Here is a 14,770-nt window from a genome sequence, read left to right as displayed (position 1 = left end):
TAAATTTTTAAAAAGTCACAAGAGTCAAAATCTCCTTTCCTCCCTTCTCCAACCATAGCACATTCCATGGTTAAAACATTTGAAGGGAGAGTGTTTTTTCACAGTTTTCACTGGCATGGGGAGTTCCCAGTGAGAAAACTCCCTCTATCAATACAAATAGGCAATCTGTTGTGCAAAATGAGGTTTCAGAGAGATGGTTGGAACACTGAGAAATTAAGTGACATTCCTAGGATTGTAAACCAGTATATTCAAGGAGTAGGGCTTGTACAATCATCTTCCAGGCTTTGAGGCAAGTACTCTAGCCATTATGTAATGCTCTTTCGATGACTAAGGCTTAGATTTCTTAATTCCCAGCATAAAGTTTCATTCATTATATAGGTGCAATTAATACATTTTGTATAATAGAAATGGTCCTTAAAAGTTATTTGTAAACCAAAAAGTTTTTAAGCAAATACTTTTAAATCCACTAAAGAAATTATCTAAATGAATTCATTTATAAAGCAATAAATCACTTTACAATTGATATTTTATAAATTTGGATTTTCAGATATTGGGATTGTTTAAAGTTGATCTGCTCTTATCTCCCACACTGTGGTTCTTCCCAAATTTATTATTTATAAAGTGGGTTTTTAGTAGTTACAAAATCCTTTCACATCTATTCTGTTATTTGTGGAGTATAGCAGAGAAACTGAGAAATAGGAGTTACTGATTGCTCAAAGTCACACAGTCAGAAATTGAGTCAGAATAAAAACTGAAGTCTTTTAATTGTACATTTATCGTTCTTTGCATGATAATGCACTGGTCATTTGAAGGCCTATTTAGTGAAAATTGTTGAATGGAAATCTACTAAAGACTTTGTTACCTTTGAAAACAGAAAATATTTTATACTATCTATTTCTATTATTAATTTTCTATCTAAAGTAGGGGGTCTGTGAATTTTATACAGTTTTAACAACTTTTAAAAATATAATTGTATTCTACAAATTTCATTTTATGCATGTAAAACCATGATTCTAAGATGGAGTATATTGGCTTCTACAGATTGCCAAAGAGTCCCATAACACCAGAAAAAGTTAAGAACTCTGGTTTAAAGGAGAAAGCATTTGACATAGCATGGATTCTCTGGGAGGGAAATCTTGTTATTATGACCTAAATGTTATTCTTTGGTGCCAGGTACTACAGACTAGAGACTGAAAGAATACAGGTGGGCTCCTGCATACAATTCAGTGTTACCTGGAATTGGGCCTAGATCAAGATCACCCAATATTCTCATTAGTATAAAAGAGAATAGCTTTCTACCCTTCTAAATTACAGGATATCATCTGTAGATGACCCCAGACTTATAAGTGCCTTGTCTATTTACTGAGTTTGACAAAAATCCTCTTTTGCTAACATTCAGGATATAATGGAAGACATATTTTACCTTCCTCCCCAAAACACACCTGTGTGTTTATTGGAATAGAGAAATACTAGTAAGCAAATTCCTTCTGCCAATGGAGATCTGCAATTTATAACCATAGAGAGTTGCCTAGAGCTCCTTGGAGTTTACACAATTTACCCAGGTTCACAAATCTATGTTGTATGAGAGACAAAAACCTCAGCCCAGATTTTCCTAGATCTAAGTCCAGTTTACTTGTTGAAACTGTATTGTTAGTTAAAAAGACTTTTCTTAATAGTGTGATTTTCAAAGGCCAATTTAAATATATAGCTGTGTGTGTGTTTGTATGTGTATATGCATATATATGTATATATAAATTCATTGCTATTTTAATAATTTCTGAAACATATTTTATGTATTTAAATCAATATTTTAGCTTGTACTACACTCTTTAAAGTTAACAGATTAGTGCTTATATTACAAAGAATAACTAGGAAGTTTATTAAGGAGGCTCTCAATGCTTTTGTGATACTAAAAAAGTCATTAAAGAGCTTGGTGTCTCAAATAACTTTCTGAGATTGCCTAGAAGTTTCGAACAATAGCAGAATTACTCTGGATTTTTGAAAGGTATCCCATTAAGGCACAGGCTGTGGCTAATGCACTGGAGCTGGAAAACTATGAGTATGGATCCAGGGGTGCCACATATTTCCGTCATGCAAAGATGTATCTGGCTAAGTTGGGAGGGACCTATTTACAGGTTGATCACAGAATGATGAATTTTTTTTTGGCCACAATAATTTTTGAAGAACATCTATTTGTGGGTACTAATTTGTGGGTAAGTTGTGTGTACTAATACAAAAAAAAATCACCAATTCTAGAAAAATGTATATATGCCAAGAATGTTTCTCTTTGTATCTCTCTGTGTCTCTTTCTTATGTATTTGTATAAATCTCTTATTTAGAGATATTGATATAAATGTAGATATATACATATACACGTTTATGTATATATTACTTGAAACAAGAGAGAATAAAGATTTATGTTACTTTTTGAGTAAGGCAATAACATAGTCATATGTTGGGTTTTGGAGGGGTTTCCACTTAATGATATTATCTTTTTCCCAATTATATTTAAAGACAGCTTTCAGCATTCATTTTTGTAAAATTCTGAGTTCAACCCCCCCCCAACCTTTCCTCTCATCTCCCCAAGATAGCAAGCAATCTAGTATAGATTATACATGTATAATCATATTAAATATATGTCTACATTAGTCATGCTGTGAAAGAAAAATCAGAGCAAAAGAGAAAAACCATCAGAATGGAAAAAAAAGTAAAAATTAGTATTCTGTGATCTGCCTTCAATATCTGTACTTCTTTCTCTGGGTGTGGATGGCATTTTTCATCCTAAGTCTATTAGAATTATTTTGGATCACTGTATTACTGAGAAAAGCTAAATTTATCATAGCTGATCATCACATAATCTTGCTATCACTGTGTACAATGTTTTCCTGGTTCTGCTCACTTCACTTAACAACAGTTCATGTAAACCTTTTCAAGTTTTTTTGTTTTTTGTTTTTTGTTTTTTGCAATCTGCCAGTTTATCATTTCTTATAGAATTATAGGATTCCATTACATTTATATAGCACAATTTATTCATCCATTCTCCACTTGATGGGCATCCCTTCAATTTCCGGTTCTTTGCATAAAAAGAGTGACTACAAACATTTTTGTACCTATAGGTCCTTTTCCCTCTTTTATGATCTCTTTGGGATACAGCCCCAGGAGTGGCACTGCTGCATCAAAGGATATACAGTTTTATAGCCCTTTGGGTATGGTTCCAAATTGCTCTCCCAAATGTTTGACTTATTTCACAACTCTATGAACAGTGCATGAATGTCCTAGTTTTCCTGCATTTCTCCAACATTTATCTCCCTTGTCATCTTAGCCAATCTAATAGATATGAGAGGGGTACCTCAGAATTATTTCAAATTGCATTTCTCTAATAAATAGTGATTTATAGCATTTTTATATGACTATAGATGGCTTTAGGAATATTACTTTGCCAGCTATATGATAGATAGATAGATAGATAGATAGATAGATAGATAGATAGATAGATAGATAGAGACAAACACAGACAGACAGACAGATAGATACTGATACAGACAGACAGACAGACAGACAGATAGATAGATAGATACAGATATATAGACAGACAGCAGAGAGATGATACATAAATAGATAGATAGATAGATAGATAGATAGATAGATAGATAGATAGATAGATAGAGACAGATATAGATAGATAGATAGATAGATAGATAGATAGATAGATAGATAGATAGATAGATAAAGTAGGTAAGTAGATAGACAGACTGAGTGACTGAGTGTTTATTAATCTCTTACTATGTAACAGGTATCGTACTAAGCACTTTGGGAATACAAGCACAAGCAAACAAGATATTCCTTAACCTCAAGAAGATTACATTTTAATGAGAAAAGATAACAATTATGTGAGAAGAACTGGAAATCTAGAGAGAGTAGAGTATTATCTCTCTGAAGATAGGTACCTGGAAAGAAAGTGGAGAAGAAATGCAAAGAGTAAGTTTAGTGGGAAGTGAACTGAGCACAGTTAGGGACTTTTCTGAAATGTTGGGTCCAACCAAGGGACATCAATCAAAAAAGTATAATCTCAAGTTAAAGGTTTTTTGTTTTTTTTTTTCCCCAGGATAACAAGGCAATTGGTAGAGTTTAAAGAAGTCTAGAGAATGAGTTGAGCAGGGAATGAAGTATATATTGGAAAGAGGGGAGACAAAGTAAAGAGACCAGTTAAGATGCTACAGAGTTTGAATTTGAGTGGTATCCTTGTGATTGAATATAGTTGGAGGAAATGTTCAGAAAGATTTTGAGATTATGATACTGGGTAACTGGAAAGGTAGTAATGTCATTAACTGAAATAAGGAATTTAGAAAGAGATGTGAATTTGGAGAGAAAGAAAAGTTCTATTTTGGGTGTGTTGAGCCTCTATAACATTCAGTTGTGACTGTTCATCATCTCAGCATATCACTCTTAAATAAGGGTTCTTACATAATTGGTGGTATGGGAAGGGAGATTAGGACTAGTCATATAAATCTAGGCCAGAAATTCTTACCCTTTTTGTGTCATAAACTCTTTTGACAAGATGGTAAAGCCTATTACTATTGAGGATTATGACCTAATTCATAATTGAAGAAAAAGCCAAAATCTAATTAGACTTTCATGAAAATAAAGATGTATTTTCCTCACAAAAATTTGTGGGATCCTTGAATTTTTTCCATGAGGACTGCAGATTAATAATTTGTAATCAAAGTGTAATCTGCTGAGATGATAATTGAATCTATGAGATTTAGTGAGATCACCTAGCTATCCAGTGTAGACAGAGAAGAGGGCCCAGGAAAGAGCTCTGAGCAGTCATATTTAAGATAGTGATCCAGCAAAGAAAATTGAAAAGGAACCATCAGACAGATGCAGGGAGAACCTAAAGAAAATAATAAAATAAAATCCTTAAGAGAGAATTTCCAGGTGGTTAACAGTCAGACAGTTGCAGAGAGATCAAGAAAGAGTACTTAAAAAAAAAAAAAAAAAAAAAAAGTCATCGTATTTATAAATTCGGCAAGCTTCTTTACATACTTCCTTAGAAACTTCCTTCAACTTAAATCAATGATCAACTTAGAATCAAGACTATTAGAGCAGAAAGGAACCTTAAAGATCATTTAGACCAAGCCTTTCACTTTAGAGATGATGAAGCTGAAATTCAGAGTTTCACAATCACATAGTTAGTAACATGCAAAAGGAATCCCAATTTCCTCCCTTTTTTTTCAACTTGTTATACTGTAAGCTCAGGTCAGCTCTATTTCCTGAAAACTCAATGAACCTCATATAAGATTCCAGAAACACACTGAATGGCATCAATCTCCTTGGACTCATATGCTATGTTAACAATGGTAATCATGATGTATTTGCCCAGCAAGTGAATGTCTACATTAGTTTCCTTTTGGTAACTGTGATTAATTCAAGAATTAACCATGGCAGTCCTTCCTTGCTGTTCCTATAAGGGATTAGGAAAGCAGTAAAACTCTAAGTCTTAGGGATGTACTTGCAAAACACATTCAGGTGAAACTCTGCTGTCCAGATGGAATAGCTTTAAGGAAATGAATGATTGCTTACAGGCCACAGGATGGTAATTGATATACTCCTCAAGTGTCTTTGACTAATGTCCTTTGTCTAACATTTCATCTGGTCTACAATGTGTTCAATTTATCATGTCAGGCCTACCTCCACTGAAGGACAAAAGACTGATGAAATAGGACCTTAAGAGACAAGATGACCTGATCATATCATGCTAGTGATTTCTCTATTAAAAAATAAGTGTGTAATACTCCCTAACTGTGTGACCCTGGGCAAGTCACTTAACCCCGATTGCCTCAGCAAAAACAAATAAATAAATAAATAAGTGTGGTCAGGTTAGTATTGATCTTAAAACACCATTAATGAGCATGGGATTTAAAAATTGGTCAACTGATCCCATTAAGGAAGGACAGAAGGCAATTAACTATTTTCTTATATAATATGAAAAACAAGTGTTAAAGCAAAAAGCAAGAATGGGTTGAGATGCATTCATTAACTAAAGGCTCCATCATGCCTTTCTGAAGAGAGTACCTTTTTCTTTGTGCCAATCAACTAACCAATCAATCATTCAATCAACTGACAACATCATAGAATGGGACAACAGAGACCACCATATCTTGGTGTATTGTACTTCTGTGTACTGTAATGTGCAACAAGATGGATTTTCATAAAGGACACCAGTTTATGAATCAAAGAAAAAAATAAGGGAATCCTGAACTGGCCAAAAAAAAAAAAAAAAAAAAAAAAGAACAATCTGTAAATCAAATATAAGGAGTTACCTACTCAAACTTGGCATGAAATATACAAAAAGGCAGAAGAATACTCTCTCTGCTTTACTTAATTTCTCAGCCTTTCAAGGACATAGGAATTACATCGTCCAAAGCTTCTTTACATGCGGGTTATGAGCCACATAACCAAATGTGATATTTTTTTTATTGCCTATACACCCAAGATCACATAAAAATTTCCCTGGCAAAAGGGATTGCAAGTGAAAAAAGCTTAAAAAGTCCTGTTGTTCTGGGGTGTGTGTGTGTGTGTGTAAAATAGTTGATTTTTCAAATAAGCAATGAGGTAATGATTAATCTCTTAGAAGATACTGATTCCAAGAGAGGAGAAAATTCAATTCAATACAAACATTTAATAAACAATTTCTATATGTAAGGAACTGAGGAGACAAAGACACTGGAAAATGGTTGTTGATCTCTAGGAACTCATATTCAGCTGGGGGAAATACAGCATACACAAAAAAGAGAATTTTTTATTTATTTATTTATTTTTTTTTTTTTTTTGAGGAAAAAAGATGTTGGAGCACTGGTGAATGAAAGGATCAGAAAAGGCCTCATGTAGGAGTATCTAAGATGAGCTTTAAAGCAAATTAGAGATTATAAGAGGCAGAGGTGAAGTGGAAGAGGCATCTTTAGGAAGAGGCACAGGGCATCTTTAGGAGGCTAATGTGGAAGGAAAGAAAAACCAGGAATAAACCTGACAACAAAGGTGAACAAGCTAAGTGAAATGGGAAAACTCAGGACAGTTAATGATTTACATGCATACAACACTTTTCAAATACAACTAGTACAAGTATCATTATCCCCATTTTACTGATAGGGAAAGTAAAGGTCAGAGAGGGCAAACAACTTCCCTAAACTAGTAAAAGTTAAGAGTCAGATCTTCTACCTTCAAGTCTAGTGAACTTTCCATTAACTCTGGAACAACCACTATTACTTAATCAAACAAATAGCAGCATCCATACACTAGCACTCTATTACAATTATTGATAACCCAATTCAGGTGTGCATTTAAGGAAAGATTAAAAGGAATAAAAGGAACTCGGCAAACATATAATGGGTCTGACCATTCTGGTTGCCTTAATCATTGAAGAAGACACTGATATGATCAGTTTGGCCGTAGTGGGGGTGCAAATGATTCTAGTTTTGAGCTTGTAGGCACAGAGCCACATGCAAAAAGTGCCAAAGAGCTCATTAAGGTGGATAAAGGAGACCTACAGTAAAAGTCCTCAAAGGATATGGTGGATAGAACAAATGCTCTCCCAAACACAGCTGCAGGCTGTCAAAATCCCCAGCCACACTTGATGAGCAATGGCAGGGAGCAGCAAGTAGAGACAGCATTCGGTGCCACGAGGGGAAAGCAAGCCCCAGCTGCATGGCCCTGCGCCACTGCTCTGCTGCCTGCACCTGCTGCTCACCCAGCCCTGCACACTCACCTGATGTCTTCCCCACATCCTGGGAGGCTGTGTTTGCTTTAATACTCCCTAGGAGGGGAGGAGGGAGAAGGGCAGGTTCTTTCCAGAAAGAGCATTATAACTGGAAGGCATACTAAGTCTTACATTGTGGTTAATAATAAATCTCTCCTCTTAAAAAAAAAAAAAAAACAAAAACTCAAAAAGGGCAGTCTTTGGGGAGGTATTAGGAAATGAGCTTATTAATTAATCAGGCACTTCATTGTGGAGATTCTTATGATCTGATTTCTACTAAGAACATAAACACATTACTCAATGCAACTTTTCCTGGCTTTTCTTAGGTCTCAGTCAGCAGCCAAATAAAATTCCCTCTTTAATCTTATAGATGATGTTCAATACACTAAAGCAATCACTTTCTTTGCTCTGGTCCAAGAACTAATCCTCACAAAGAAGCCCTCTGAATGAGTCCCCCTCTCCCTGAATCATCCCTTCATTTTCTTTAAAAACCATAGACTTTTTTCATCCTCATCTTCTCTTTGACATTTGTCTCTCTATTAAACTTAAGTGGGTAGCATCTATCCCTTTAAGGATTCTCTCAAAGTGGATATGCTTCCCTTTCAGAAAGCATCCTTTGCTTCAGAATACTGGTGGGAGCTTAGTAAAAAAGGTGAAGTGATGGAGCAAGGATGACCATCATTGTTGATCACAGCAGCACTCCATAACTTCGAGAGCTGGAATGGGAGTGTGGCAAGAGATTCAATTTTTAAAAAATAAGTTCTTTAAAAGAACTCTGGGGTTCTTTGGGAAAAGGCATAAAGTGAGGGACTTTTGCAAAAAGGACCAAGAATTTTGATTCAGAATAACATTTAAGACCATAGGTCCACAGAATCAGAGGTGAAAGGAATCTCAGAGGGCATCTAGTTCAACCCTTTTATTTTTGAGATGAGGGAATTGAGAGGCCAAATGATTTGCCTAAGATTATACAATAGAGGAAAGATTAAAAGAAATACTCTCTGATTCCAACTATTTCCCCTTTTCATGTTCATAGTACCTCCTCTCTTCTCTTACTTCAATAAAAAAGAAAAATGACATATATTGCTTGATGGTGACATTCTTTTCATTGTGTTTTTCATATTAAATGTTCATGAAAGACATGTTGCTTTTGGCTTAAAGTATGGCAGAAAACAGAGCTTTGAATGTTTGTTGACCCAATAATCAGCTATTTATATTTAAAGACTTATGTGACATGAATTTAAAATCAACCATTGGTATATTTGAGCTATATCTCTCTGCAATGGGTCTAGGTTTGCTATTGTAAATTATTACATTACCCAGGTGGAAGCCTCATATTTCTCAATATATTTGCTGTCAGTTCCAATAGAGCAGTAATGAATTGAACCAGCTATACCCAGCAAAAGAACTCTGGGAGATGACTATAAATTCTCAATCCCTCTAATGTTGTCTGCCTGCCTTTTTGATTTCCTTCACAGGCTAATTGTACACTATTTCAAAAGTCTGATTCTTTTTGTGCAGCAAAATAACTATATGGACATGTATACATATATTGTATTTAACTTATACTTTAACATATTTAACATGTATTGGTCAATCTGCCATCTGGGGGGGGGAAGAGGGGAAAAGTCGGAACAAAAGGTTTTGCAATTGTCAATGCTGAAAACTTACCCATGAATATATTTTGTAAACATACACATATATGTATATATATGTGTGTGTGTATATATATGTGTATATATATATATTTGCTGTTGCACCAAGAAGTAAAGGTCAATTGTACTGAATGTCAAGATATAGAAAAATAACATAATAGAAAGTTAGATTTTGAATCAGAAGATTTGGATCCAAATCCCTACTCTGACACTTACCTGATATTCAACCATGGATAACTAGCTTCCCCTCTTATAGACTCTGCTTCCTCATCCTTAAAATGAAGATCATAACACTTGGACTATCCACCTCATGGATAAATCAAAAAATCTCATTATCTCAGGGTTGGAAGGGATTTCCTAAGCCAATTATTCCAATCTATTCTTGACCAGGAATTCCCTTCACAACACACCAACAAATTGGCCCTCCAGTCTTTGATAGAGGACCTCTAGTGAAGGAGAATCCACTCCCTACTAAGGCAGCCCATTCCCTACCAAAGCATCCCATTCCACTTTTTCATAACTTTATTTTTTAAGTAGTTTTTCTTTATATCCAATTTATATTTGCTGCTTTGCAACTTCTTATTTGCTCTTCTAGAGCCACAAAGAACAAAATTAGTCCCTCAATGGTATGACTTGGCAGCCAAAAAAGCAAATGTCAAGCTAGGTTAAATTAAGAAAAATACAAGGGGACAGGTAGATGGCTCAGTGGATAGAGCACCAGCCCTAAAATCAGGAGGATCTGAGTTCAAATGTGATGTCAGACACTTAATATTTATTACCTGTGTGATCCCATGCAAGTCATTTAACTCTAATTGCCTCAATCCCTCCTCACCCCGCCCTAAAAACAACAAATGACTTAAGGCCCAAAAGATGGGTTTGATGGCCTTATTATATCCTTCTCTATTAAGGTCAAATCTAGAGTACTTTGGGTTATCCAATGTTAAGAAATACATAGATAAATAAAGAGTATGCAGAAGGTAACTAGGATTGTGGAAGAATTAGAGAACACTCCATCAGAAGATCCCTTGAAGGAGGTAGAGACTTTGATCCTAGAGAAAAGAAGACTAGGGGAGGATGGAAAAAGATGAAAGCTGATGTTGTTATCCCCATTTTTTAGATAAGGTCATCGAAACTAAAGGAATTATAGTTAGATCTCAATAAGAGGAAGCAGGAGTAGAAAGGACAATAGGAAGATGCTGGATTTCTGAGCTTGAAGAAGGAGCATCATTGGAATAGGAAAGGATACAAAAAGGAGACTGGGCATACTAAGGAATAAAATCTGTAATAATATTTTCTATTTATTTCCTGTTGTAATTATTATTATTTTTTAAAATCCTGCTGTGGGTGGTAAAAGTGTACAAGATCTTTAAACAATCTACCAAAGAGGATACTCCCAAAAGTGGCAACAAAGGGAGGCAAATTCTGTCTATATGTTCTTTTAAAGTCTTAAAAGAAACTGAGAAAGCATAAAAGGGTACCAGTTCCAAAGGTGATAATATGCTTTGTTTCTTCTTTCTTTTCCTTTCCATTTGAATTTTCATGACAATGCGTTACCATGCAGGAATTCTGAATAGATTCATATGTTAGTTCCTCACGGGCAAGAACCGTGATTTGGCTCTTTCTATCTTCATTGTCTATTAGAATGCCTAGAATATAATAAGTCATGGATAAGTGCTAGTTGACTACTGACTAATTTGCTTCAGAAGATGTTTATGTATCCTTAAAAAGGCCAGATATAGGAAACATTATAATACAAACAATTTCTCCTCCAGTACTTCCAGTCTCCTCTCTGTCTTTCCCATTCCAGTAATGTCATTTTCTGCATCTTAAACATCCAGAACCTGAACTCTTCTGTTGTACTTTCTGCCCATGTGGAAACCTATTCTGTATTCTCAAACCATTCTTTCTTACTAAGGTATGCATGAGTAATAGCAACTTGAGATATTTTCTTTCCAAAAAGTGTATATAGAGAGCCACAACTAATCTAAGTATACTTAAAGCCAGTTTTTCTCTTAACCCTGAAAAGAAATGGGAAGTGGTCATGGGGATTGTATGAATGGATATATGTGAGTGAAATAAAGCTCACAAGAGTTTAGTTCTAGAACTACCAGGGAAATTAGAGGTGGCCTATTACTCTGTCCCTCTCCTTTTACTTATAAGGAAGTTTAGGTCCAAAGAGTACCAATAGTTCACATTGTGTCTTTTGGGTGCATTGCCTTAGAACATAAACTTATACAAGTCAGGGCTTTTCTAAGATGCCCCTTCTATACACCAAGTACTCTTGAAGCACTGCATAAGAATTGCTGAATGGAATTTATAACAGAGAAAGAGATTCCTCTCTTTGTGACTCCCTTGGCATTCAAAGGTTATGGTCCTCAAAGCTCTTAAGTAGAGCAGTAAGAGCTGTAAATACAGAGTAATGCAGAGACAGGCATGAAGGACTGATGCTAAAGCTAACATGAGTTAACTTGCTCCAGGAAAGGCAAAGGGGCCCCAGCTTTCTGTACAGTGGGGCTTTCCACCTGGCTTGCTAATCCTCCTACTTCCACAGTGGCTCTTCTCCTATGGAGTGGACATAGCTGCCTCAGCAGCAGCTCATTGGCTACCCAACTTTGTCCCAGAAAAAGTCTTTTTATTCCCAGGCAGACCAAAGTTACAATTGAATCTGAACTGGCTGCTCTGGCACTGAGTTTCTGACCAACATCTTTTAGGGAATCATTCAGATTGCTCCAGTTTGAGGCAATTGTCTTGGGGAACCCAGGACTTCTCTCTGACCAAAGAAAGCACTTTATTTGGTGGGCATTCCTCTGGAACATGATGTCATTCTTGTCCCATACCCTGGAATTCTGAAGGGAGGCCACAGGGGTTGGGTTGCAAAGGTTGGAGGACTTAAAAGGCTTAAACAAACAAATGGTCTTCATTACTGGAGAATTTAAGGAAACCAATTTCCGAAACTTTTATGGGTATAGCCCTCTTTATTCAGATGCCTAGGACTTGTTCCAGTTTACGAGGCATCTTTGGGAGATTGAGTTCAGTAAGGGATGGCTCCTTCTCATGGCATTAATATATAGCAAAATTGAGTTGGATTTCTTTTTTTCTTCTAAGTTGAGTTGACTATTTAATGAGAGCACAAGATATTGAATTGTTGCTTCTAAATTGGAGATGGGAAATCAGTCTTTACTGTTTACTGTAGAAAATAAAGTACTAAAAGGGTTATTCTTATAGAAGGAAACTTAAATTGAACTGAAATTATTCTCTCTGTACCCTGAATTGCTGTAGGATGGTAAAGAAACTAGGTTGTCACATATAAAGACAGTGATTCATCAGCCCAGTGGATAGAAAGTGAACAGAATAAATGAGTCACAAAATATTTCTATATTCCATACAATAGAACAGGACTGGACTGCTCAGTGCCCTGGGGGGAAAAAAAACCAAACATATTGGTATCACTTAGCCAGAGTTGAGAAGTAATCTGTGATATCTAGAAACTCTGCCTTTCTATCTGAAATTGTAAAAATTAGCTTGACCTGATCAAAATGAATGAGATGAGGTGAGATCTTTCAAGACAGTTGTGAAAATCGAGTAAGGCTTCATCTACTTCAGAGTTCGAGTAGGCCTGAAGGACTCTGAAGTTCGAGCAAAGGGCATTGCCTTCCCCTCCTAGGACATCTCCCTATTTCATCCAAATATGGGCAACTATGTACTTATTGGTCAAGTTCAATTTCATGGGTAGATCTCGCGTTTAGAATGTAAGACTCTCAGCCAATGAGGATGAGGGTCAGTGGTGGGAGGGGGTGTTTTGCGTTAGGGATTAAAGGTGCTGTCCTGCCCACAGGAGGCGCTTCCTCTCTTCGATAGTCTACTCGAAGAGTGGGACGCCCTTCTCGCGAGAATGTACAATAAACTTTGCTTTTCTCTAGAGCTCTCTCCAGCTTTTTTTTATTAAATGGTGACCCCTCACCATTTCTGTACCACACAAAAACAATCCACCTCCAACCTTCAGTTTTAACTCTAGAATCCTATGTCATTTGCTTTGAAAGAATTTTTCAATTTCCATTCCAGTCACCATTTATTGTTTACCCTGAATCTCTAAAACTTGAGTTCAATCACATCTTTTATAATTCTATAGATGAGGTACTTATCACACAGAATTGCCAGGAGAATTTTGTTTTTTAATTTCTGGCTCATAAACTGACTGTTCTACTCCCTATAGGTCTCAGAATGGGAGAAATAAAGTGATTCAAGGAAGAGAGTTTGTAATCAGAAAACTTGAGCTCCACCATTTACCTACTATGTAATTTGGAACATGTCTCTATGCCTATGCTATAAACTGATAACAATAATAATTCTTTTATAAGGACATTTCTCTGTTGCATTAAGATACAATATAAGCTATTACTACATATTCCAAGAATTATTTTTGACTAGAGAACAGTTTAGAACTAGTTCAACTGGCTTTCCATGCATTCTGAGAAGTCTAGGTACTTGTTTGTTTGTGTGTTTTTGTTTTTTGCCTTCTGGGCCATCATCCCCAGGGCTTATTTTCCCTATCCACAAATATTCATGCTAATCCCATCTCCAGAATGGTTATTAATGGATGACACCAGGATTTGATAGAAAAAGTCATGGGATCTAAGGTCAGAATCTCCTCAACTTCATAACAATTTTTGTGGCCTTAGAAAAGTCCTTTCACCTAATAAGGCCTCAGTTTCCTCATCTGTAAAATTAGACCATTATACTAGATAAGATTTAAAGCTCCTTCTGCTTTAAAGATATGAGTCTCTTGATCATGTCCTTCTGTTCCAGACTACCCACTGGCCTTTTTCATTCTCCTAATCTTTATTATAACTCACTTAACTAGACACTAAAATAGGCAAGTAAATTATAAAACTAAAAGAGTATATGATTTATGATTATAAAAAAAGTGCTGATTTGCATTAATAGATAAAATTCCTCACTGGGAGCTCTCTATACAGATGATGTTATAGGTCTGGTTTAAAGAGGAAAACAAACAAAAACCAATCTCAAAAGTGTCATTAGTAATATCAATAGTACATTTACAATATAGTCAATTTTTAAACTTGGAAGGGGCTTCCGTGATAGAGAAAGGATGGGAAGGGTAAAATGGAAGAGAATAAGCATATTTATAGCTCCTACAATGTGTCAGGTCCTTTTTACAAATATCTTATTTGAGCCTCACAACAACACTGTAGATATCACTAGCCTCGTCCTTATAGATGAGGAAACTAAGGCATTCAGAAATTAAATAACTTGCCCAGTAAGTGTCTGAGGTTAGACTTTCCTGATGCTCCTCCACATTTACCCCTCATACTCTTTGTAGTTGTTGTTTCTTAAAGCTTTT

The 14,770-nt window shown here is 35.8% G+C and overlaps 1 protein-coding gene and 1 long non-coding RNA gene across 3 annotated transcripts in view; one reads left to right on the top strand and one right to left on the bottom strand.

Moving 5' to 3' along the window:
* The window catches only part of LOC141544937 (uncharacterized), a 50,843-nt gene extending 43,001 nt beyond the window's left edge, over nt 1–7,842 (bottom strand). The window contains exon 1 of the long non-coding RNA XR_012482838.1: nt 7,766–7,842. This is a non-coding gene — a long non-coding RNA (uncharacterized LOC141544937). The remainder of the gene's footprint in view (nt 1–7,765) is intronic.
* Nucleotides 1–14,770, top strand: part of NEDD9 (neural precursor cell expressed, developmentally down-regulated 9) — a 222,516-nt gene that overhangs the window by 43,116 nt on the left and 164,630 nt on the right. The window lies entirely within an intron of this gene.

Source organism: Sminthopsis crassicaudata, chromosome 1, assembly GCF_048593235.1.
Source record: "Sminthopsis crassicaudata isolate SCR6 chromosome 1, ASM4859323v1, whole genome shotgun sequence".
NCBI lineage: Eukaryota > Metazoa > Chordata > Mammalia > Dasyuromorphia > Dasyuridae > Sminthopsis > Sminthopsis crassicaudata.
This window is presented reverse-complemented; position numbering and strand designations above follow the sequence as displayed.